The sequence below is a fragment of the Sturnira hondurensis genome, unplaced genomic scaffold (assembly GCF_014824575.4).
Source record: "Sturnira hondurensis isolate 20B ecotype Veracruz unplaced genomic scaffold, ASM1482457v3 Scaffold0003796, whole genome shotgun sequence".
Lineage (NCBI taxonomy): Eukaryota > Metazoa > Chordata > Mammalia > Chiroptera > Phyllostomidae > Sturnira > Sturnira hondurensis.
Genome location: NW_028076427.1, coordinates 274009 through 301224, shown reverse-complemented (window position 1 = coordinate 301224; position 27216 = coordinate 274009). Strand labels below are relative to the sequence as shown.

The following is a 27216-nucleotide window of genomic DNA, read 5'->3' as shown; positions in this document are numbered from 1 at the left end:
CACAATCACTTCACAGTAGTGTCCGCTGCAGGTCTCCTCCCTTTATACAACAGCTATGGCCCTGAACCCTAACCTAGTATGATTGGTGTCCTTACGAGAAACAGACTTTGGACCAGACACATATAGAAGGAAGACCATGTGAAGACACAGGGAAAAGACAGTCACCTACAAGCCAGGGAGAGAGGTCATATAGGAAAGCAACCTTGTCCACACCTTGACCTCAGGCTTCTAGCCTCCAGAATCATGAGAAAATGAATTTCTCTCCGGTAAGCCACCCAGTGTGTATCCTTTGTTATGGCAAGCCTGAGCCAGCTCTGCAGAAGGCCAGACCTCATTCCCTGGCCTGGGCCCTCCCTCTTTTCTCCCTGGCCACCTCACAAGGCTATCTAATGTGTCAGACTTTGCTAAGGGACTGGGGCAACCACAGTTACAGTCCAGGGGGATAAAACCATCTAAATGTGGTTATTTGCATGTTCGAGGCTCCATGCTGCAAGTTAAAATCTTCACAGAAGGCCCTCAGGGTGTACAATGGCTTCTAACTGTTTCCCTCCCCTCACGGGTCTGCTTTTCTGAGTGCCCACCTCCCTCACACGCCTCACTTAGGGTTTCCAGCCCAACTTTCCCCCAAATTCTAAAGTGTCTCCCATGGCAATTGTGCTCGCTCAAGGAATAAACCCCTTCTAAGCAGTCATTTTTAAGTCTGAAATAATGTCCCAAGACGGTTTCAGCAAGGCATCAGGGTGACCTTCAGCACGCTCATTGCAGTTACGCAGGGCGGAGTGGTGGCGGAGGTAGTCGTAGCGGCGGTGGCACGTGTGCAGACACACGCGTACTCGCATTGTCTGTGGTAGGAGCAAGGGCTGCCATTCCACTTCCTGCAGGAAGTTCCAGTTGGTGTGGGCCCTTGAGAGCCATCCTTCGTGAGAGCTTCCCAGCAGTTCGAGTGGCAGATGAATTTCCCAAATGACCAGAGTGCCCGTATTGAATCAGAGACACAAACGAATTTCTCAAAGCAAATATGAATTCTCAGAGATAGTTTGTTCAAAACAGAGATTGCAAGATGCCCAGGGGGTGATGCAGGTAATTCAGAGGAGCCGCATGTGTGCGGTGCAGGTCGAGGAGGAAGCACGGCCGTGTCGCCTGCCCGGTCTAAACTGGCTCAGCCAGCAGCAGGTGTAAAAACAGCTGGGCCCAGTTTCATCAGAAACTCATATTTTTTCCAAAGCAACAAAGTTGGATTTACATGTCAAACTCCCTATGGTAAATGTTGACACCTTTGGGTTTTTTTTTTACACTGTATATACCAGTGAACCCTGTTTTGCAACATTTGATATAAAAGAAGGCTTTTCTTACCTGCCTTACAATGTGCAATCCTCTCATAATAAATAATTCACATGTATTGTAGAATGCAGTTAGCTTCTTGTCGTCTCTGCCCCACAGTTTTTCACAAGTGCCCCTTTGGACCCATAGAAATAGAAGAAGGGATACCACCCAGGGCCCCCTAGGAGACCTTGCTGAGGTTAGAAATGACAGCACGTGAAGACTTGGTTAGGATCTCAGCTAAGGGCGTCTTCCCGCCCTCTCTGTGTATGAACCAAGGAAGGGAAGTGGTGCTTTGGATCCTAGAATGTCCCAGGCCTTCTGTCTGTTTTGCCTTCCCCCAGCAGCTCTGCACTTCTCAGCCTTGCTTGTCTGTGTCCCTGGTTAGCCTCCAAGGGAATAATCTGCAGGCGAACACAGTTGGAGAGCTGTCTGAAATAAATCCTTGATACCATAAATAACTTCCTCTAATTTACCTGGCACTGAAAGATTGCATTTGTTTTGTTCTTCCTTGAATCTGAATCCTGATTAGTCGAGCCACAGTAAAGGAAACCTGTTTCCTTGGGGCTGGGAAGGTCCTTCCATCCAGTGGCTCCTAGTGGAAATGGAAATGACATGGCTCTTCCGCTCTGCTCAAGGCTGATCCTGGCCAATAATTGCTCCAGGCAGGTAACAGCTTGTTGAGCTGGGCACACAAGCTGCAGAGAGCTGAGGCTCCGCTTTTGTGTTTAGTCATGAGTGGCTTCCTTTCCGAATGGGGTGCTATGCTGCTGCTTCCTTCACGCTTCCCTGGACAGTGCTGGTTGGGTCCTGTGGGAAGGGAAGAAGTGGGAGAGAACCTCTTACTCAGCAGATCAAAGCACTTAGATGGCTTATCCCTTCTCAGAGAAGAGGTTCAGATTTCCTTACACAGCTTTGAACAATTGTGTGAACTCCCCACTGTGAATCACACATCTTGGAAGCCAGGCTACCTTCTGCCCCTGTGCAATGCTGCTAAATGGACTGTCTGCCCTGTGCTCCTGAAACCCCCTTTCCCTCTTCTTCCATCGTCTTGCTTCCCTAGTTTATTTTGGGCAGCACGCTCTCTGAGCTACAGAAGGGTCTGTCCACTCTGATTTCATCTGGGCCCTTCAGAAGCCCTCCACGCTGGCGCCTAACACCAGATGTTCATGACCTTGTCTGTGGGAACATAAGAAATGTAATGGCAGCAGGATCAGAACGAGAGATTCCAACTCAAGTGCCTCTGCTAATGAAAAGGAAAAACTACTTCGGCTTGCCTCCTGCTTGCAGCAGACAGCTGTGGTCAAATGAGCTGTTGTTTCAGGACCTTCCAAGTCACTTGCTTTTGTGGCAGATTGGGGGCTACCAGCCTCATTTATTTTATGGCAAGATCGGTTTAGTGAAGGCTGCAAGGTTGTCATCAGATTGCTACAAGGGAGATAAGTCAGGAGAGTCTCAATGGAAGAGCCGAGGAAAATGGGTTGCTGTATTAGGGCGAATGCTATCAGTTCCTTTAAAATAGAGAAAACCTACAATGAATTTGATTATTTTTTTCTTTTTTCATGTAGTGTTGTATTTTACCTGTATGTATGTATTTTACAAAGTTATTCAATCTGACTTAGTAATAAATAAAACATCACATAAAACAATGTCCTTATTATAATAGGCCTTTTAAAGTTTATGTCGATCTAAAATTTGTATCACTCTAATCTTTTACCGCAACTACAGACAGAGATGGTTAAAGCATAGAATCTGGAGACAGACAGGCAGAGCCCGCCACGCACTGGTTGTGTAACCTTTTTCGACCTAGCCTCAGTTTTCTCTCCTGTAAATGAGGACAATAATAATAATATCTTCTCCATAGGATTTTGTGAGCATTGGCATGTTGCATGTACATTGCACATATTGTTTCATGTATGTTAGCCATGATGATTAGAAGCTTTAAATAATTAAATGTTTTCCTTGTGATTCCAGAAGCAGTCTTCTTGCGGCAGAATTCTGAACACTTAGATCCTTTTACTACTCATTGTGCTTATAGTTTGGCCCATAGCTGTTGAATATACTTATGGTACTTCAATGCAATAGCATCCATGACTGTACCTGGAGTAGTTCCTGGCATGTGGTATGCATGCAAAAAAGTATTAACTCCTTCCTTCCTTCCCTGAAGAAGAGCCCAAAGTTTCAGGGATTTGTCATCTTCCATTTGCCACTCTGGATTTAAATGGACAGTGACCACGTAAGCTGGAGCAGCTCATTCTCCTCAGATAGGCTGAGTGGGGAGTCCACCAGGCGTCTGACCTGGCTATGAGGAGGGTCACTGGGGCTCTCCTGGAGGAGCTGCAGTCCCCTGGCTTTCTAAGTCTGATTCTGACATGGAGAATAGGCATGAAAGCTCAAAGGCAGAGCTGTAGCATTCCCAAGAATCTAAGGTCTCAATAAAGTAAGTGTTCCTGAGACTAGCATGGGACAGGAACCAGTTTTCTAGGTTAGCCATCTTCAGGCCTACCCGGTCTCATCGTTAACTTCCCACACTTTTTCCAGAAGTGTAACCACTTTAAGGCCCTAAATTGTGTTTAATTGTTAATGCAGCATGTTTAATATTTAAACACATTATGGGATTTTTTCCCTTTTCACTCAGATGTCATTACCTTAATTGTGGGGAGATAATAAACCAGTCACGAGTAGTCAGGGGATTCTCAGTGGAGGAAACCCACAGCTTGGTTAGTATCTGGTGACAGATACTATAATTCAAAATTCATTGCCTTTACTAGTTTCACGCTCTTTCTCTCCTTCATGCCGTCCTCAGCACTGTTAGCAAGCTGCAGAGTGAACTCTCAGAGATTCTGGGTCCCTCCCTTCCTGGCCCTACCTTTTGTAAAGGTCAACAGTAGGGTTGGAGGCTAGAACTAAGGAGTACTCATAGCACCTGGAGAAATACCTGGGACATCACAGACACTTAGTGAGTGTTGGCTAAACTTTAAGTTTAGGGCTCCAGGTAACCCACAACTCAGATAATCCATACTTCTACTGCCCAGAAATCCACATAAAAGAGGTGCTTTGGTGAGGGGTTCTCAGGGCTCACACCATGCCAGCTGACGGGCAGGAAGGGGAAAGTCCTCACCCTACTGCATACCAGTCAGCACAGAAGCTGCTTGCCAACCCAGGGTGTTTTTGGTGCCTAAACAGTCCCTAAATCACATGTATTTACCTGAAACTGATCATCCTCAAGAGGCCATAAATATATTATTCAGAAGGAAGATTGTAGATTTTTCATGAAGTACCCTGTTGTAATTCCTGGCATGCTACAACACACTTTTGCTGATAATTCTTAAAACTGGATATGAGACTAAGCTCTGTGTTAATACATACTTCACTATTGTGTACTTGAGATTAAATCTACTTTCAGGATACTACTTTTAAATAAAAGAGAAAAAGCTCAATATTTTTAAAAATGTGTGAGTACTCATTAATTGCCCTCTTAAGAAGCTTCATGTAGGCAATTTAAATTAGGCAACTAGTACCTGCTGAGCTGGGGGTTTCCATCCATTGAAGCCCGTGTTATGAAAAAGGTTTTCTAACTTTCTCCATATAGAGAGCCATTTAATTTGCTCTTGTCGTTCATTGCCATGAAAACAACTTTCAGTATCCTATAGGGTCATGAAATCATTGAAATTTTCTCTTCATGGTATGGGGACAGCCTCTTTGCCACTTGAAAATCAGTGTGGCAAAGTCTAATCTTTACATCTTCCATCGTTACCAAAACGACCTTAGACCTCTTCTCTTCAGGTAAAGGAGAAGTCAGAATGTCTGCTGTTCCATCGAAGGCAACATTACAGCCTTGCCCTTGGAGAAACAGAGCTGCAATAGACAAATTCTTGTGGAATGCAGGAATTCAGATGGGCTGGTTTGGTTTCAGCTAGAGAAAAGGATGGGGTTTGCGTTCAGCATTTTACAAGAGCAGGCACTGTTCCGTCTCTATCAGCAGTAGCCAGGACACGCTTGCTCCACCTCGGAATGAAGAATCGCACATCTCTCTGTGCAAGGCCGTGACAGACCCATGATGTGTGCTTTGATACACGCACAGAACCATTTACCAAAAATGACACTTCGAGGAGCAACTCATTTAAAAGTTCCTGTCATATCTTAAGGACATCAATATGGAAGGAAGAGTGAACTTGATCTCTTACGGTTTAAAGCATGTGTATATGTACCTCAGTGAGAGAGGGAAAATGACAGTCTGTGTTCAACACTCTTCTTTTAGAAATCACATAGTGCTTATGGTAAGATTTTTTAGATAGTTATTTTAAATTATAGAACAATTAGAAACATATAACTGTGACGTGCCAGAAATATATTATATAGAATACATGTGGGGGCAACTTCCGAAAGACCCTCCCCCCATCTGCAATGAAAGTAAACACTACCAAGACACGATCTGCTTGTGGGGGAGAGGTGGCCAGGTTCTCAGAGGAAAAAGGCCTTGAGCCCCTTTCTACAAGGGCTTTTATTGGGTTGTAATACCCAGGAATACAGGGCGGCAAGGATCAAACAGTAGATAACATTTCAAAGAAATCTGACGGCTTAGTCTGAGTCAGTGTCTGTCAGGAAGGGGGTTTTGCAGAAATTTTAGGATTTCCTGCTGGGACCCTTAACATATGAATAAAAACACTCTTAGCAGAGCAGATTTCACAGGTTTTTCAGGAATTCTTTGTGCTGCCAGATTTTTCCCCAGGACACACTCTAGCAAGGCAAGGAGCTGCACCTCTCCACATCAGGTATTCAGGCTTAAGGGGATTAGAGCCAGGAAGTGCTTCTCTCAGAGAACATGGGGACTCAAGCTATGTCACATAGCCAGGGGGCAAGGGTACAATGCTCACCCTTTGTTGCAGCCCCCTGAGTCCTTCCATGATGGCCTCCCAAGTGATTGAATCTGGCTTAGGTTGCCCCCCCGCTGTGAGGGGTCTTGCCCATCATTGACTTTGAACCATCCTTTGGGGGGCAGGGAGGAAACTGAGGCAGCATTTGCTACCAGAGATAAGCTTTGTATCCTTGTGGTTCACATTCCAGAGGTTGCTCACTCATCCTTAGCCATGGGAGGGTAGTTACAACTCCTAAAACCAGGCAGAGCGATCAATGACAAATACATGTTCAGTGTAAAAAAAAGAGAGAGAGAGAAGCAAAAATGAAGAAAATGTAACACTCATAATTTCCCATGCTATAATGACAACTTTTTACATTTTGGAATATAAACTTTCATAACTTCTTTAAGTTGACATATTACATATAATCCTACATAAAATTGTCAAAAAATTGAAATAATACTCTGCACATTGCTTTGTAAATCTTCTTTTGCCTTTATCCATTTATTTTGCGGCATTTTCTATATTAACAAATTCACATTCAATTTTTTTACTTAGTTGTGTGAGATTGCATGTGGTAGAGTTTTTAATGACCTTAAGTAAGGGACCGTCTGTCACCTTTTCTGGACGACTGCACGGGCACAGTCCCACCCCCTTTTGGTACTTCTGTAGCGCTGGTTTGGTGCCCATTTCCAGGCAGGTGTCTGCTTATCCTGTCTTCTGCTCGTGGGTCAGCTGAAAGAAAGGCCCTGGACATGATATAACGTCGTTTAGCAGGCCGTGTCTGGCACTTGACCAGAGTACACACAACTGAGAGCAAAAATCCCTCTTTTGCCTGTAGTTATGACACTTTACCTTACTGCATTCACTTACTGAAAGAAAAAATATACTATGTAAGTAAATTTGTACATAAGTATCTCTGAATATTTGGAAAAAAAAACCACTGCGTGTTAACGCATGTCCTTTTGGAAAATTATATCAGAAATCTGAACCTGTAAACTAAATACGATAACGTAAACAACTGAATGTTTTATGCACAAATATGCACCACTCCTCTCTCTTCCACTGTAGAATATGACAGCATTCTGGTGGATATTAATATTATACCTTATGCATGTAACATTTTCTCACTGAAGGCAAAATGATTCATTGTAAGCATCTTTTCACAAAAGTGCAAATAAATCCCACAGAATCATAAAATTTCAGCACTAAACAGTACCTTAGAAATCATGTACTAGATGACAGTCTATAAATTCCCAAATTAAAGATCTCAGTTAATATTTGCCAAATGTGGGCAAGCAAGCGACATTCACGTTTGGCACTGCCGTGTGCATTCTGTACCAGCGACAAACTGTGGTGTAAAACGAGGGACGAGATCCAAACCAAATTGTAGCTGAGGCTTGACATGCCTTTGAGAGGACACATATGCCTTCCCATGCTTAAAAGCAAAATCCCATCAGATGATGCCCGTAGAACGCGTAGACAGAAGGGCAGCCCCTTCCAGATGCCACATCAGTTCCAACTTGGAGCCGTGAAGTAAAAGGGACTCTGAAAAGACTCAGGCGTGTCTGCCAAGAATAAGTCCTCCCTACACCCAGACCCCACTTTCAGATAACCTTGAAATGTGGTTTTTAGTAAGGAAGGGCAAGAAAAATAATATGCTTTTATGCAATATCCTTTTTCGAGGGTGAAATGTAAACAAATATATCATTCATGAAATTGTGTCTATTGTGAGACTCTAGATTACAAGGCCCTTAATCACTATCTTTGTTTTTCTCCTGGCACTGAGGCTATACTTATTAGACTCAAAGCACTCATAAGTATTGGCTGGATTGGATTGAAAAAAAAAATGTTTCCCCCTTCTCTCTGTTGTGGTTAGATTCAGGAAGGAGGAAATGTATCTCAGTTACAATTAGTTCTTATCTGGGAGGAGCTTTAGCTATTGTAGGCCTGTGCCCAGGTATTTCTAACAACATAATATATAACTTTAGACATCTGAGAAATGGCAAATGCAGTCCAGAAACTGTAGAAGGAAGCGCCCTCTATGAGGCTGCCAGTTGCAAGACAATCTATCTGGATCATTTGTAGCCCCAGTTCAACTTCATTATGTCATCCACGATAGGATTACTGGTTCCCAGAAGAATAGAATGCACTGGACTCTGTGCTTGCCTAACAAACGGCATTTTCTAGAGATGCCTCCACTTCCAAAAGAAAGGCCTAGCATATAAGATTGAAATGAGCACACTGACCAGTTTACATATGACCATGATTAGCTCCTCACATAGGGGTCCAGGCATTAGGTCTGACAGCAGAGTAAAGACAACAAGCCAAAGGAAAGTATAGCTGCTGGAAGCAATAAGCAGGCCCAGAGATGGACTCATACGGTCAGGAATGATAGGTGAATCTTTGAGAGGAGAGTTGTCTTTGACTGCCACAACTGAGGGTTGGAGCAAGAGTTCAAAACAGCAAAGAATTATAAGCAAAGGAAACCATTGTTCCCACTGCTTTTCTGCTCTCATTTTGATTGTCATACATTTCAATGGCATCCAGATGTTCCATTATTTTAGCTACCAACTTGGGAAATTACATTATAGTTACTTTCAAAGTTGTCAGAACACTAAACTCAACAATGACAGTTTATAACCCATTTTCTCTAAAGCACTTAATTTTTTTTATAACCCTGATGGGCTGGCATTTAAATAAAGAAAGTCGGGATTCTGAAATTCAGTTCGTTTTTGCATATGCAAAATTATTCATTGTGCTCATCCACATATTGGTTCTTGTACCTACACATTGTGTATATTGTACTTTAACTTTTCCTCTATTTGTGTTTGTTAAAAATAGAATATTTGCTTCACATTTTAATTTTGAATATTTGCACTCTAATTGTAAGCTGAACCATAATATTTTGTCATTTAAATTTATGCATTTTTTGAAAACTGAAGGCTAGTTTTTTTTTTTAAAAGCATTATTATCAATTTTGAAAACACATACTGCCCCAGTTGAATAAAAAACAGATTGGTATATATATCCTGTTTTACAACAGATTTATTTAAGATTTCCCAGAAAACTCCATTCGTCATTTCCAGTTATGAGAGGATGAAGTGCTTCAGTTAATACCTACAGCATTAGTATGGTAATCTTGAAATTGGGAGACTCGGCCACATCCATAAATGGTAACTGTACAAAACCAGGCCACTTTTAAATCAAACAAAAGCATAGAGAGCCCAGAGGATACTTTTGAAAAGAGGAGGCTATTTCTAATAAGTCTAGTAAAATTGTGTGTTCCTAAAGCAAATGAATGGGAGAGTTTTTATAAGACTATTGCTGTTGCTTTTTTTTTTTTTGGTAGAGGCTGCTTGTATTATCTGTCTGTACAGGGCTTAGCACCCTGTTAAACTCAATAAATATGCAGGGGTGATAATATTATTGCTCGGAATTCATTAGTGCTTTCACATCTTTTGAGTGTCACAATGTTCTGCCTAAAAGGTGCAGGGAATTTTAATTTAATGCTCATTCTGAGGCTTTAAGCTTGGAAGTGTAATGACCCATGTACGATAATCCTCTACTTCAAGCAGGGCGTTTTTTGGAGGAAAGCCATGGGGTTGTCCAAGAATTCATTAAAAAGCAGAGAAACTTTACTTCCCACACTAAAATTCACGGGTTAGTGTACTGGCTTTTCCAATCTCTGAGCTCCAAGCCATCCACATCATAATCCCCCAACACAAGAAAGGGGAGAAATAGAGAAAATTTGAGAAGGTCTATGACAATTAAATAGCTCTAACCAACCTCATTCAAACTGTCTGTCCATGGTAGAGGTTGAAATGGAAATCAAACAGGGCTGGAACAAGTTTTTGTTATTTCATTGTTTTAAATCAGGAAAACAAAAACTGTCCTTTAGCCTAATTCAGCTCTCAATAGACTGGACTATCTGTCAGTTTGCGTATATATTTCTTCTACAAAATTTAAATTTTCTTTTGGAGTAATAGAAATTATCCACAGAGAGTTTTGATACCAGTAATGTCCTTGATACTTGCCACAGTACCTGGCATCTAAAAGGCATTCTGGGACTATTTAGTTAAAGAAATTAATTAAGCAATCATGAAAGTAAATTTCCAACTGTTCAGTAACCATGCTCTCAGTTATTTTACTGCCTTTTTAAAAGCAGAAAATTATTGGGGCTACCTTATAAAATCCTTAACTTTTTCTTGTATCTCATTTGGGAATTACAGGGCAATGAGCCTACTTTTTAAAAATCTAATTTATCCAGCCCTGGCTGGTGTGTCTCAGTGGATTGAGCATTGGCCTTTCAACCAAAGCTTTGCCTCTTTGATTCCTAGTCCAGGGCACAGGCCTGGGTTGTGGGCCAGGCCCCCAGTAAGGGGTGCATGTGAGAGGCAACCACATATTGATGTTTCTCTCCCTCTAGTTCTCCCTCCCTTCCCCTCTCTAAAAACATTTTTTAAATCTTTTAAAAAATCTAATTTATCAATAAATGTAATAAATGTACTAGGAATATTTAAATTGATAATAAATCTAGGTAAATTATTATTTGTGTGAATGTACAAAGTTAACAGTCTATGGTTGCTACAATAAATAACTATAGATACATGTATGTGTGTGCATACAGACTCATACATACACATGAGTACTTCCAACACATGCAACATGGTGATTACAATCACGGTTACCCTAAAACAGTTGCGGACACCAGAATAACACAAGTGATACAGTAATTAACTATAGGATGGTATGTAATAAAATTATGTCTCTCGTTGTGAGAAACCACTTGTATGTCCAATAAGAGTTAAGGGCTGGACTTATCAGGGGTACTTCATGGAAGATGAGAGACTTGACTGGCACCTTAGAGAAGAAGAAGAGCCCTGTAAAAGAAGAGAACACTTATGATCCAGGTATGGAGAGATAGATATGGCACCCTTGTGAGACTGGGCCTAGAGTAGCCTAAGTGTCAAAGGAAATTTGGATTTGGAGAACAGTGGAGGAGGAGGCTAAGGTAGTGATTTTAATAGAAACATGAGGAGATACAGAACAATGAAAGGTTTTTGAGCAGAATGATGAAGTAATAGAAGTTGTATATAAAGATCACTTAGCTAGTGAAATGGGACTTTGGAGTAAGAAAGGGACTGAGAGCAAGCCAGCAAGTTAAGAGGAGGCAAGACCCAGGTATGAGAGCAAAACAGAGGTTGAATGAGAGACTCAAGGGAGGAGCAAGGGTCATTGTTTCCCACAGTTGTCAGATGCTAATGTTCAGCAGCAGACCTATCAAGACCTCATAAGTGCCCTTGGCTTCATCTATTATTCTTCCCTTTAGGTGAAGTGATGTGGCCTTCATGCCAGCTGCTACCTGTCTAATTAGTCTCTTCTCACTCACCATCAGAATATGATCTCAGGATTGGTCTACTCCTGTCTTGTGCAAGAAAGAAGCCTTTATAAGCATCTTCTGAAAAAAAATACAGAAAAATAATTTCCTTCTTTTTTTGTAAATTTAGTTTTATTCATTTTTATAACGTTCTTGACTCTGCATGTTGGGACCACTCTGGTCACTACAGAGTTTCTAACACAGAAGATTTTGACCTAGAGTCCATATATTTTCTTCTCCTTCTTCACTGGATGGGTACTTGGGATTTGACCATGAGGAGTAGGCAATTCACTCACCAGGGCCTCTTTACCTGATGAATCTGTTATCCCAGCTGAATCACAATCCTGTAGAGACATCAACTATTGTTAATGTTCTTCTTCTCCAAGGCAAAGACTCTTCATATTTCATTGTTTTTAATACTTAGCACAGTTTCAGCACAACCAGTAAATATTTTGCTCAATAGATTCAGAAGCCAAAGGGCATTTTGAGAACTAGGGAGAACAGCAATGTCCAAAGGTAAATACACCCATTTGCCTTCCATTGAAGGAATCTATTCAGCACTTCGGCTAATGTACATCCATGCTAACACGCAAGTGTGTGCATTGTACTTGTACTTCCAAAGATGAATTATTTTATCCCATCTCACAGGTCTGTCAGGAGGCTGAGGTGACTCACCCCTACAGATAAGGTGGCTAATTATGTTATGAGGGTGTAGAAGTACCTGGAATGGCTTTGTCACCCACCTGGCAACAGACCTGGGTTTGATACTGCTGTGTTCAAATGACTGAAAAAATGTGAATAATATGTGAGATGATATATGAACATATATGGAAGATTTTTTAAAAAACTTTTATGACAGATTGGTTTTTAAATCTATGCTTTAGCTATTATAATGTTCTTAACTTAAAATTAATTTTAGTTCACTTCTATAACCATTCCTTCAGTACCTAGGATATGTAGGTTCTGTGCTCAGGGAGGTAGGGACATTGTAATGAAAGAGGTAAACTGGATGATTACACACTGGATTCAGCAAAATGAGCAAGATAGATTGTAAAAATGGCCACAAATTTTTGCAGCTTCTCCCATCAGTAGGTAGATTCTTGGCTTGGTGACTTGCTGTAACCAATAGCATCCAGTGGAAGTAACATGCAATTTCTGAGTCTAAGCCCCAAGAGACCTTGCTCTTGTTCTTCCTGTGCTTGTTATCTTGAGACTTTGCCCTGTTTTCATGATGTGGTCACTCTTCTGAGGCAAGATGGACTCTCCAACCACATTTTGGTTTGAATGTCTAGACATGATGTCACACATTCACCAAGAGGTTACGAAGGGTGTATTACTTGAATAATGCACCTTCTGGGGAAAGCAAATTAAATTCTCAAGTTGGTCAAAAAACGACTTGAGCAAGTAAGGTTAGGAGACTGGCTTGGGGTGATATGTGCCTGGGGCTGGGGCTGGGGCTAGAGTCAGTGTCCCTGCTGTCGAGCTGGTACTGACATGATTTGCCCTTCTTACCAGCATTAAAGGTGGGAGTGCCTAGGCTTTCTGCTTGCTGGGATGTGGGGCAAAAGAGAAGGGAGTGCAGTGGTGCCTGAAAGCTGTCAGCAGTCAGAAAAATGGAGTCCGACTCTTTACAACTCTTTAATGCAAGTGTCTTCATAGCACTTAGCACCTGAAATTATCTTAATTTTTTTCATTTATAATTTATTTCTCTACCCACTCTACCTTCTACAGATTATAAACTGAGTATTGGTTAGAACCAAATCTATAGTGTTCTTGCTGAATCTCTGGCCTCTAGATTAGTACTGGATGCAAAGTGGGTGCTCAATAAATATTCATGTATGAATGAACTTCTACAAGTGAACATTAGTTTCTCTGTGCTCAATACTGATGCTTAGTGACCTGTCAGAGAACAAGTGCACTGCAGATAATTCTACTAATCTTAAATTTGAGTAACTTGCTCTGCATCTCCTATAAGTTGATACCCCCGAAAAAATGGCTAGGAAATGTTAACCTTCTGTTCTTCTCTATGCTTCAAACTATATCTTTGTATCAAGTCAGATTGTCAGAATATCATGTACCTGGCTCAAGTTACTCTTGCTTCCCATGGAAATATTTGTACAGCATTATGTTCTTGATTTTTATTGACATTATTATACTACACGACCATGTTCACCTGTCTCTGAATATTTTGTAAAAGTGCTGTTCAGAACACTGTCCTGCAGGTTATTCACTGTTTCCTGGGAAAGACATGTAATAGGATCTCGGAGTTTGGAGTTGGGGCTAGAGGGAATTTCTCCTTTTATTAGATGAGGATATCAGCCATCTATTACAGAGTAAACTGTTGTTCTAAACACTTGTAGCTCCCCTTATCCTAGATTTTCTCATATTATTATCCCTACCACACTCACATACCTAGCTCTTGCCTTTTTTTGTTTATAAGTACATATGATATCATTAAAATTATATATGTATGCACACACACACAAACACACTTTTTGTATTAAGTCTCCTCAAAACCTTCTTGGGAAGTAAGTATGGTATTAGTAATTAATAAATGGGTCTTACTCCTGAGACACACTGGAAAAAATCAGAATGAGACTTAACTGTCCATCGTCCTTCCTCTGGTGAAGAGAAATGAAAAGCCCAGAGTGCTATGAGGTTACCCCATCAGAGGCAGAGTGTTATTCACACATATGTCTCCCTTAGCACATTTTAAGTGGTCAACAAATGTTTCTTGTGTTACTCTCTTTCTTGAGGTTTTCTTTTAATACCTTAGGGGCTTAATTAATGTCATATGACCTTGGAGAATACAGAACTTGGACAATATAAGGATCTACAATTTTAAACACATCCACTTTCCAGAGATCTCCTAAAGGATATCTTTTAAGTAGAATAAGGGGTTGATTTTCATCTGTCTTCTCACTGCTTAACATGATGCCTAAGTCTTAGGCCCCCCAAAACTGTTGTGGAATGATCTCCAGGAGTACTTTATCTTTGAAACTGTAGGATTGATTAGCTGCTTGTTAGGGTCATTGTTTTAACCTATAATACTTAAATATGTAATCAAATTAACCTTTTTAAAAGAAATAGGTGGGTATACATAAGGTAAGCTATAGAGTTAGTTTCTATAAAATGAATCTGTTCTCTGACATCTTTGCCATACAATTGGAGATATCTTTTTATTAAAAACATGTTTTGAGGGTAAGAGATCCAAGATGGCAGAGGAGTAAGTGGAAGCTACACTGACCTCCCCCCAGGACTAATTTGGAATTACAACTAAATTGTGTACTAAATAACCAACTGAACACTTGCTGGAGAAAAGCCCTAAACCATGGACAGACAGAAGAAAACACTTCAGTACAACATGACTGGTAGGGAATGCAGAATTCAAGAGGACTAGCTGGGGTCTCACAGGCAGCAGCTGAAGTGCTAAAGGGATATTTCAGTGGCTGGGGGATCCCCCTGAGAAGCATGGGGTCTAAACTCCAAGCTGGGCTCCAAGCCCATGGCATCAGACCTTGAAAGGAATAAGGATAACAACCAGCTGTGAAAAGCAGCAGGGTTTCTATCTGCCATGAGAAGGCTGGAGACTCAGAGAGCCTCTTGAAGGGCCAACACACAAAATTTCATTTGCAGCCATTTACCCTGAACCCCAGCAGAAGGAGAGCGGAGTGGACTAGAGATACTTGAGGAGAGTCTGAGGTTGGTGGCTCTGGGGAGAGAACTTAAGGAACAGCTACCAGGATCCATGTGCTGAGTCATTTCCCATACTGCAGAAGCCATCTTTCTCAGAGAAAGCACTCGTCTCCAAGAGCTATCAGCCTTGGGGGAAGTAATAGCCCCAACTGCAGGAATTACTCTGCCCCACTATGTGGAGGTTAAGCCTGGATGTTGATTACAGCTTGATTAGTTCGACAATTGATTGATTTAAGTGATTGATTAGTTTAACAACTAAGGCAGAAAATACAAAGAAGCAGCCAAAATGAGAAGATAAGAAAACAGACCTCAAATGAAAGAACAAGATAATTCTCCTGGAAAAGAACTAGAGGAAATTGAGGCAAGCAATTTATCAGATAGTTACAGTAATGATTATAAGGATACACAAAAGCATGAAAAATAACATAGAAACCATAAAAAAAGGACCAGTCAGAAATAAAGAATGCAATATCTGAAATAAATAATGCACTGGAAGGAATAAACAGTAGGTTAGATGAAGCAGAGGATCAAATTAGTGATTTTGAAAACAAGATGGAAAAAAACACTCAGGCAGAGCAGCAAAAAGAAAAAAGTATTTTTTAAACATGAGAATAGCTTAAGAAATATTTTGGCCAACATGAAGCAGAACAATACCCACCTTATGGGAATACCAGAAGGAGAAGAAAGTGAGCGAGGGATTGAGAACCTATTTGAAGACATAATGGCCAAAAACATCACTAATCTGGTGAAGGAAAAAGACACACAAGTCCAGCAACTTCAGACAATCCCGAACAAGTTGGACCCAAAGAGGCCTAAACCAACACATCATAATTAAAATAATAAGGCTTGAAGATAAGGGGAGATTTCTAAAAGGCACAAGAGAAAAGCAGGTAGACCTACAAGGTAGAACCTATTAGACTGTCATCTGATTATTTCTCAGAAACATTTAGGCCACAGGGGAGTGATGTGAAATATTCAAGGTCATGAAAAGCAAGGACCTACAAGCAAGGCTATTTTACCCAGCAAGGTTGTCATTTAAAATTAAAAGAGAAATAAGGAGCTTCCCAGATGAGGAAAAGCTAAAGAAGTTTGTTAAAACCAAACCAGTACTCCAACAAATGTTCAAAGGCCTGCTTTAAGATGAAGAAGAAAAAGAGAAAGAAAAAAAGAGAGGAAAACAGCCCAACAATAAAATGGCACTACTTATGTATCTGTTAACAATCACCTTCAATGTAAATGGCTTAAATGCTCCAACCAAAAGATATAAGGTAGCTGAATGGATAGGAAAACAAGGCCCATATATATGCTGCCTTCAAGAGACTCATCTCAAATTAAAAAATACACACAGACTAAAATAAAGGGATGGAAAAAGATGTTTTATGCAAATAGAGAAGAAAAAAGACTAGGGTGCAGTAATTATCTGACAAAACAGATTTAAAACAAAGGCCGTGGTAAGAGAAAAAGAAGGACTGTACATAATGATAAAAGGAAGAATCCAGCAAGAAGGCATAACCCTAGTAAACATTTACACATCCAACATAGGAGCACCTAAATTTGTGAAGCAAACCTTGATGGATGCAAAAGGAGAGTGACAGAAATACAGTCATAGTAGAGGATTTTAACATACCATTGACTTCAATCAATAGATCTTCCAGGCAGAAAATCAACAAGGAGAGAGTGCCCCTAAATGACACACTAGATCAAATGGATTTAATTGATATATTCAGAGTATTTCATCCCAAAGCAGCAAAATATACATACTTTTTCAAGTGCACATGAAGATTTTCTAGGATACACCACATGTTATGACAAAACAAGTCTCAGTAAATTTAAGAACATGGAAATCATACCAAGAATCTTCTCTGACCATAATACTATGAAACTAGAAATCAAACACAAGAACACTGAAAAACACACAAAGACATGGAAGCTAAATAACATGTTATTAAACAATGAATAATGGGTCAACTATAAGATCAGCACTGGCTGGAGTGGCTCAGTGGATTCAGAGCTGGCCTGCAAACCAAAGGGTCTCCAGTTTGATTCTCAATCAGGGCACATGCCTGGTTGCAGGCAAGGTCCTCGGTAGGGAGCACACAAGATGCAACCATACATTGTCTTCCTTCTGAACCCCCTCTAAAAATAAATAAATAAATAAAATCTTTATTAAAAAACATTTTTTAAAAGATCAAGGAAGAAATAAAAATGTACCTTGAAACAAATGAAAATAAGGAGACAAATATTCAAAATCTGTGGGACACTGGGAAAGCAATTCTAAGAGGGCAATTCATAGCATTATACACCTCCCTCAAAAAAGTTCAAATAAACAATTTAACTTTGCACTTTAAAGAGCTTGAAAAAGAACAACAAACAAACCCCAAAGTAGAAGGAAGGAAATGATAAAGATCAGAGCAGAAATAAACAAAGTAGAGTCTAAAAAAATACAAAAGATCAATGAATCCAAGATCTGGTTTTTTGAAAAGATAAATAAGATCAACAAACCTTTAACCAGAATCATCAAGAAAAAAAAGAGAAAGGGCCTAAATCAATAAAATCAGAAATAAAAGAGGAGAAATAACAACTGACACCAAATAAATACAAAAGATTGTAAGAAAATATTACTAACAGTTATATGCCAAAAAACTGGATAACGTGGATGAGATGGACAAATTCCTAAAAACAGAGAATCCTCGAAAACAAAATCAGGAAGAATCAAAGAATCTGAACAAACAGATTACACCTAGTGAAACAAGCAGCAATCAAAAATCTCCCAACAAACAAAAGCTCTGGCTTTACAAGTAAATTTTTCCAAACATTCTGAGAAGAACTAATACCTGTCCTTCTCAAACTATTTCATAAAATTCAAGAGAAGGGAAGGCTACCAAACTCATTTTACAAGGCCTGTATTATGCTAGTTCCAAAACCCAATAAAGACACTAGAAAGAAAGAAAATTATAGATCAATCTCTCTGACAAACATAGATGCCAAAATACTCAAGAAAATATTAGCTAGCCAAATACAGCAATGCATCAAAAAGATCATACACTATGATCAAGTAGGACTTATTCTGGGAATGCAGTGTTGGTACAACACTCACAAATCAATAAATGTGATTCACCACATAAACAAAATGAAGGATAAAAACCACATGATCATATCAATAGATGCATAAAAAGCATTTAACAAAATCCAGTACCCATTTATGATAAAAACTCTCAGCAAAGTGGGAATAGAGGGAACATACCTAAACATGATAAAGGCCATATATATGACAAACCTAGTGCCAGCATTATACTCAATGGGCAAAATCTAAAAGCATTTCATTAAGATTGGGGGCAAGACAGGGATGTGTGCTTTCACCTTTTTTCCTTGATTTTTAAAAAAATTTTATTTATTTTTAGAGAGAAAGGAAGGGAGGGAGAGAAACATCAATGTGTGGTTGCCTCTCATGAATCCCCTACTGGGAACCTGGCCTGCAACTCAGGCATGTGCCCTGACTGGGAACTGAACTGGCAACCCTTTGATTTGCAGGCCCCCACTCAATCCACTTAACTACACCAACCAGGACTCACCTCTCTTATGCAACATAGTACTGTAAGTCCTAGCAGAAACAGTCAGAGAAGAAGAAGAAATAAAAGTCATCCAAATTGGAAAGGAATTAGTAAAACTGTTTTTATTCACAGGTGACATGATTCTGTACATAGAGAACCCCAAAGATTCCACCAAGAAGCTACTAGAACTGAAAAATGAATTCATCAAAGTAGCAGGATACAAAATTAATATCCAGAAATTAGTTGCATTTTGATATGCCAATAATGAACTAACAGAAAAGGAAATCAAGAAAACAATCCCATTCATAGTTGCTTCAAAAAGAATAAAATACCTAGGAATAAACTTAACCAAGGATATAAAAGTCCTGTACTTGGGAAATTAAAAGACACTGACGAAAGGATTTGAAAAAGATACAAATAAGTGGAAACACATATATTCATGGGTAGAAAGAATTAACATCATTAAAATGTCCATAATTCTCAAAGCAATCTATAGATTCAATGCCATTCCTATCAGGACTCCAATGATGTATTTCACAGAACTAGAGCAAATATTTCAAAAATTTATACAGAACCATGAAAGGGGCTGCATAGCAACAGTGATCCTGAGAAAGAAGAACAAAGTTGGAGGGATCATGCTACCTAATATCAAACTGTTCTATAAGGCCATAGAAATCAAAACAGCATGATACTGCCATAAAAACAGACATATAGATCAGTGGAATGGAATAGAGAGCCCAGAAATCAACCCACACCTTTATAGTCAATTAATATTCGACAGGAACCAAGCACCTACAATGGGCTAAAGATAGTTTATTCAATAGATGGTGTTGGGAAACTTGGACAGATAAGTGCAGAAAAATGAAACTAGGCCACCTTCTTACACCACACACAAGAATAGTTTCAAAATGGACCAAAGTCTTAAAAGTTAGACCCCAAACCATAAGAATCCTGGAAGAAAAGAAAGGCAGCAAAATCTCAGACATTGCTCATAGCAATATTTTATTGGATATATCTCCCAGGCATGGGAAACAAAAGAAAAAAATAAACAAATGGCACTATATCAAGCTCAAAAGATTTTGCCCAGCAAAAGAAATCATCAACAAAATAAAGCAACAACCCACAGAATGGTGGCAATGTATTTGCTTATACACCTGATAAGGGGTTAATATCCAAAATTTACAAAGTACTTACAAAACTCAACCACCAAAAAAACCCCAAATAATCCAATTCAAAAATGGGCAAAGGCCTAAATAGACACTTCTTCAAAGAGGACATATAGATGGCCAATAGACATATAAAAAGATTCTCAATATCAGTAATCATCAGAGAAATGCACATTAAAACCACAATGAGATACCCTCTCATACCTGTGAGAATGGCTCTCATCAATAAATCAAACAAGTGCTGGTGAGGATGTGGAGAAAGGTGAACTCTTTTTCTCTGTGAGTGGAAATGCAGATTGGTGCAGCCACTGTGGAAAGCAGAATGGAGATAACTCAAAAAATTTAAAATGGATCAGTCTTTTGACCCAGCAATCCCACTTCTGGGAATATATTGGAAGGAACTCAAAATACTGATTTGAAAGAATGTAAGTATCCCTATGTTCATCACAGCATTATTTACCATCAACAAAATATGGAAACAGCCTGAATGTCCATCACTAGATGAATGGATAAAACAAGTATGGGACATTTACACAATGAAATACTACTTGGCTATAAAAAAAGAAGACAACTTTACCCTTTGCATCAGTGTGGATGGATCTAAAGAACATTATACTAAGTGAAATAAGCCAGTTAGAGAAAGAGAAATACCATATGATTTCATTCATATGTGGAGTCTAATGAACAAACTGAACTAACAAGGAAAATGGGGACAGACTCATAGATGGAGGGCAGGATGACAGCTAGTGGGGGGGGGGGTTAGCGGGTAGAGGCATTGAACAAAAAGGATAAGAAACTGGTGGACATAGACATCAGTGTGGTGATTGCTGGGGGTGGGGAGAGTATAAGGTGACTAAAAGCTATTATAAAAAATACAATAAAGATTAAATTAAAAAGAAAAAATTCGAAATTAAAAAAATGATAAAAGTATAATAGAATAAATATGTAAACCAGTATTTACAAAAAAAGGTATGTCTTGAGATACTGAATTGTGAAGCATTTAGTGAGGAAGGACTTTTAATCTGACAGTCTTGCATACCAGGTGAGAGAGTGAAAAGTTTCCTAATGCTTTTAGAAGTCTGCAACATGTCCTCAACTCTGCTCATCTATCCCATTTTCTTCTTCCACATTTCTAGATTCTATGTTTTTGCTCCTGGAACTTAACTCTTCTTTATCTCATTAATGGTAATTTGTAGTACTATCTTAATAGACATCTAAATTTGCTGAATTTTTTTTGCATTTCAAAAATGAATGATTATTAAACTACACCAGGACTTCAAACTCAAAATCTGCTGAATATGTCTTTTAATGCAAATAATATTTGAACTCAGCATTTGTTATCCTCCTGGGATTTTGTGTGATAGTCCAGGATTCTAAATGTCAGCATGTTTTTAGTAACAAGGCACAGTGCATATATTGTAATATGGGCTAATTGGGCAAATGCAAGAAATATATTATTACAAACTAAATGGGATAGTAAAAGGTCTTATCAGCTATCATTAAAATAAAAATATGTAAACAGCTGTATTGCTTTTGGGGTGATGAAAATGCTAAAAATTAGACTTGGGTTATTGCACAACTCTATAAATATACTAAAAAAAAAACCACTTACGACTCCTTTGAAAAGGGAGACGGAAGAGGAAAGCAGGAGCCCAGGGACAGTTTCTAGAGAAGCCAGTGCTACTGCTGGAGAGACAGCCATATCTCACAGTTACAATAGTGTGTGCACATTCACCTTGTAGAACCTCCTGCATTTGGGAGGCAAGGCAGAGGCATGTACTTCTTTTAATCCCATTAGCAACAGTCCCAGAATTCTTCTTCATGGATCCAAAATCTGTGTATGTGTGAGTATTAGTATATACTAAAAGCAAGGCCCACGATTCTCCTCCTCTGCTCCCTTTTCTGTCACTTCCTCCTTGTTTTATGGATGGAATAGTCCTTGGGCCAAGATAGCTCAGCAAGCACTGGAGAACTGGGTCTCTGGGAAGCTGCTGGAAGGAGAAAGAAGAGACGAGGGCAGCAGCTGCGGAATGAAGAAGGAGGCTGTGTGACACTCTCCATTCTCTGTGTGGTGCACACTGTTCTGAAGCCCCCATCAAGAGGGCCATTCTTCCTCTTCCTCAGAAAGTGAAGGATTATTTACTCTATGGTGGGGCTCTGGTGGCTCCAGGAAGAGACGATTCTCCAAAACGTTCACAGGCAGACAAAGATGATGAGGCAGAAGAATTGCTGTGGTCAGATGACAAGAGCACAGTCCCACTTAGGCAGTAGAATTCCTGTGCTCACCAATACAGTCCAAGAAGCTATCAATTCCCCGTGGGCAGTGTATTCCCTAAGCTTAACTGGAGTGCCCCAAAGGAGGAGCACTGCATAGCCATGAATAGTTCTCTAAAATGTAAAACCCGCAGGGATGTCAAGAGTTCTGGTTTCATCACTTGTGCCTTCATTCAGCCATTGCACTGATGATTCCCCAGATGCTTGTATGGAATATGAGCTTGGTCTTTGAAATGGTATGAATTAATTTCTGGGGCTGAGTTCCGATGTTTTGTCGAGGAAAACAAGCTTATTGGTATTTCTCAATGGGACTGCACACAATACTGTGATTGTACTTCTAAACAAAGGGAAGAGATTTGCAGATGTATACAAGACTTCTTCAAGAAAGACGTGCAGTATAAATTCTTAAATGAAGACTTTGTATTGAATGTCTATAAAGACAGTAGTGAGAGGTGTGGCTAATCAATTTTAAAACATTTGATGAAGTAACAGACTCATTGCTGTTTACAGTGAGTAACAGACTCACTGCTGATTCATTGCTGAAGAACTGATTGCAGAAAGTAAAAAGGGAATTTTTGTGAAGGAGATGCTTTGGAATAGGATCCTGCAGCTTTCCGCTGCACAAGCACTCAATTACATTCCATCCAACCCAGGCTCTGTCTCAGTTATTAAGAGCTCTAGGACTTTGCAGACCTCTCCACTGAGGAAGATGCTCACAAACATCGATTTTCTTAAACTAAAAAGAAATTAGAAAGAGGGTGACTGATTAGAGTGCTAACGTTCGAGACCAAGTTAAGGAGGAAACCAGGGCTACTTCAGGAGTCTGTTCCTGGTTCATGACTTCGTATTAACCCTGTTGGAGTATGGATGAGGTGGGCAGTGTGAAAATCAATAGCTTTTTATGTTCATGTATGTTAACCTGGGGAGGGAAATGAGGGACTTTGTTACTTGTAAATATAACATAATAAACAGATCTTAAACATCAACAAATTTAATTTAATACTTTAAACATGTGAAATTTATAGCATATAGATTATATCTCAATAAAAATGATCTTTTAGAAAGCTGTTTCCTGGTGAACTAATGAAATAATGGTTTAATTTATATATACGTTAAAAGGCATCAGTAGTACTAATAAACCTTCAGTTGAAATAAATAGTAATTGAAGCATTAAAGGTGTAAACATCAATAGCCCAAGGAATTTTTTTAAGTTGTGTCCATCTGTGGCTGTGGTTCCATCTACAGCTGTGGTTCCATTTTATGACACACAAATGCAGTGTCCTTGATGCTCCTGCCAATTGGCAAGTGTTTGCTAAGTTCAATTTTGATAGGGACTGCTCCTGGAGAGCCAAAGGAATAAAATATAAAATACAATTGCATCAATTACATATTGCCAATATGAAAAAAAACTTGTGTATTAAAACAACAACCATCGTATTTAGCTCACAGTGCTGTGGAATTCTGGACTGTTGTTACCTGGCCTGGCTTGGAGGATCTCAGATGGGCTTTTCCAGGGCATGTGGTCAGCTGATGAGAAAGTTGGTTGATCTACAACAGAGTCACTTGCATGGCTGGGAGTCAGTAGACCAGCATCTAAGGTGCTTGATTTTTCTCCACATGGCCTCTCATTTTCTGCTTTGGTCACATAGTGACCTCAGCAGTTAAAGGTAGCATGAGCAAAACCCACAAAGCCTCCTGAGGCTCAGAATTAGAATGTATACAGTGTTACTTCAGCTGGATTTTCTTTGTCAAAGCAAGTCACCAAGCTTCTTAGCTTGCGTTGCTATAACAGAGTTCCACAGACTGGTCATAAAGTCCAAGATCAGGGTGTCAGCACATTTGAGGTCTAGCAAGAGCCCTCTTCTGGATCACAGATTGCCAGCTTCTTGTTGTGTCCTCTCAGAAAGGAAAGAGAGCCAACTAGCTCTCTGGCAATTCCATTCATGAAGGCTCCACCCTCATGAGCTAATGACCTCCCAAAGGCCCTCTCCTAATGCCATCGCACTGGAGATTATATTTAAACATATGAATTTGGGGTGGGGGTGCACAAACATTCAGTCCAGAACACCAAGCCAGACTGGATTCAAAAGGTAGGGAAATAGAATTCACTTATTGGTACAGGGAGCTATGAAATTTTGTGGCCATTTTCAGAATCCACCACAATATACAGTCTATGTTAATCTGTTTTGGTGCTATCCAATATACCCATTTCATTCCAATTAGATTAAGTCTCCTAATGAAGATGACTTGGCCCTCATGTTGTGAAATACGTAGTCATAACATTACATGTGTATTAAATGTTGAAGTAATTGCCTCACTGGAAGTGGCAGGGCAACAGCAGCTATAACTAAAATTGTTTAAATTCTGTTTTTGAATTTTGCCACAGATTTGTCTAACATAAATATTTTTCCCCCCAATTTTTATACCATTAGATAGGAGCCGGTGCCAGGGGAGCAGGGGGAACCCGAGATGGGACTAAAATTATGCTGTGGTTAGCACACACTGGGTTATGGAGAACCAGCTACATTGTGATTTGTGTTCTAATTCTGGTCATTTGCTAGCTAAAAGTTTTCTTGCAACAATGGGAAAAGTCTAGGAGTAAGAAGTTTCCAAGTACGATCTCACATCATTGTTAAAACCATGCGATCATTATTCCATTGCCAATTGTCCCCAAGAGAGAGGCCTCCTCCTCATAAGTGGAGAGCAGAATGCCCAGGTCTAGCTAGGAAACCACTCAACTCCATACATGTAACATTAGATGGGCCAGAACCAAAGACCTTTGTCCACAGCCATTAAAAATGTTTCCAATCCAACTTTGAAAAACCTTTTCAAAGTGTAGTTGTCCAGTTTGACTTCCTATCCTGAGGCCTCCACTTTCTATAAACACAGCTCCCAGCGTGATTGCATCAAATGAAATGCATGTTTCCCAGCTGTTTGATAGAAGAGCTGATTATACAGGTATAGAAGTCTGACATCCTCAAAGGTGTCTTAAGAAAATAAGGTATAATAGAATATAAAGAAAATAAGAAAATCAGGTATAATCTATACCTGATTATACAAGTATAGAAATCTGACATCCTCAAAGGTGTCAGAAAATGACTATTTTCTTTTTATAGTCTGTTGCCTCAGATACAGTTGAGATTTTTAAAGTAAAAGTACAAGGCATGCTTCTTGGTAGCATGGAAATTTAGGATTATAAAGAGCTTTTATATTTTTCTTCAGAGCTGAGCTCTCGTTTCTTTGCCATAATCCCCCAGCTGACACACTACACAGAGACCCCTTCCCACTGTTTCTGTCCGCTGGGTGGAGAGTGATGCAGCGGCGAATGCCTGGCCGGAGTGCTGCACCAGAAAGCCTGTCCATCTCTCCACTATCGCTCCACAAGTACATGGTTAATATATCTTTTAACTTCTAAAACTTTCAATTAAAATAATTAAATTATTTAGTTACCAAAATTACTCTATCTAGAGCTTTAAGTTATTGCACCAAATTTACTAAAATAGCAGCTATAAAATCTACAGAACTTCACATTGGATGGGATTGTTTTAATAACAGCTGCGACAGTTTCTAGGAAGTTCTAGTTCAGGGTTTGTTTTTTTTTCTTCTTCTATACCCAGCATTTTCAGTATATGTAATTTAAGCATATTTAATTTTTCAAAGATAAGGGTCACAGTTGCCTAATTTCCTTATCAATATGTTTAACCTTCGGAAATGTATATTTTATAGTCAGCAACCACAATTAAGAATGAGATTAGTTTCCCATGTATCATACAGATGAATTTGCTGAGGAAAGATCCAGAGCACCCATATCAATAGGAAATTGTGAAGTTTTTTTCCTTATTCTTATAAATGCAAATCTTCAACTATATACCATTTGAGCTGTTCGTAAAAGAATGATAAAATGCCTAAAATTTGAAATATTTTTAATGACAGAGGATGGAAGACACTCAGATGCCCAAAACAACACCTTCACATGTGGTATAATAAAATTTAACAGGTGAGTTACCAAAAGGCAAATTAAGTCTAAATCACTCTGGTTGAAAATATAAGAATGGTTAAATTCTAAAACAATAGAAAATGCCACTCAAAAACAACTAAAGAAATCTAGAATGTCTAAAATCATTCCATCTCAAATGATAAACTCACTTGTTATTACCTAGCAACTTGGATATCTATAAATAGGAAATGTCAAGTTGGTAACCACGGGCAGGCCGATTCAGTACGAAAAGTGAAAACTGTCCAATGCAATAGAAAGGAAATAGGATGAGATTTCTCAAAAGATCAGGACACAGTCAAATGTATTTATGTTAGATCTATTCTGTAGAAGTATAAATCACTCTGGTTTTTACCTCTCAGTAAAATGAGCATTCACTAAAATGCTGCACTTAAGACAAAATGAAAAAATAGTCATCTAACACTTTCCTAGAATCTTTAAAAACTGTTAAAACTGTCTAGTGGAAGTGAATTTTCATTAAATATGTAAACAGTTACAAAAAGTGGTTTGGCAAATATAACAGTGATTTTTAGCACAGTGACTTTGGCAAACTGGTCATTCTGTACATTGTTAATTCAGCGTATCAATCTTTAGCACTAGCTTTCTTCTGATTCCTGGTGCCCTCAGAGAAAGACACTGCCCCAAGGGCAGTGGATAATCAGACACTCATTTAAAAAAAAATAAATATTGAGTGCCAAAACATGCTGGCTGGGAAATTGGGTGTATAGAGGTGACTGAAACAAACACTGCCCCAAAACTGACAGGAGTTACTGTATATCAGGGAACACAAACCTTAAATAAAAGTTACACAAATAGTTATTTAGCTAGAGTTGAAATAGTGCATTTAAAAAAGGCATGATTTAACAGTGCTTTTAAAAAAGGCATAATGTGCCTTGGCTGGTGTGCTCAGAGGTTGGAGTGCTAACCTCTACACCAAAAGGTTGGGGGCTCAGTTGCAGGTCAGAGCACATACCTA

General features: G+C 39.4%; 1 protein-coding gene and 1 pseudogene across 3 annotated transcripts in view; both read left to right on the top strand.

The window, feature by feature from the left end:
• The window catches only part of FAT3 (FAT atypical cadherin 3), a 515463-nt gene that overhangs the window by 323505 nt on the left and 164742 nt on the right, over positions 1–27216 (top strand). The gene's annotated exons all lie outside the window — the stretch shown is intronic.
• On the top strand, positions 22003–23012 carry LOC118984697 (cell division cycle protein 123 homolog; annotated as a pseudogene).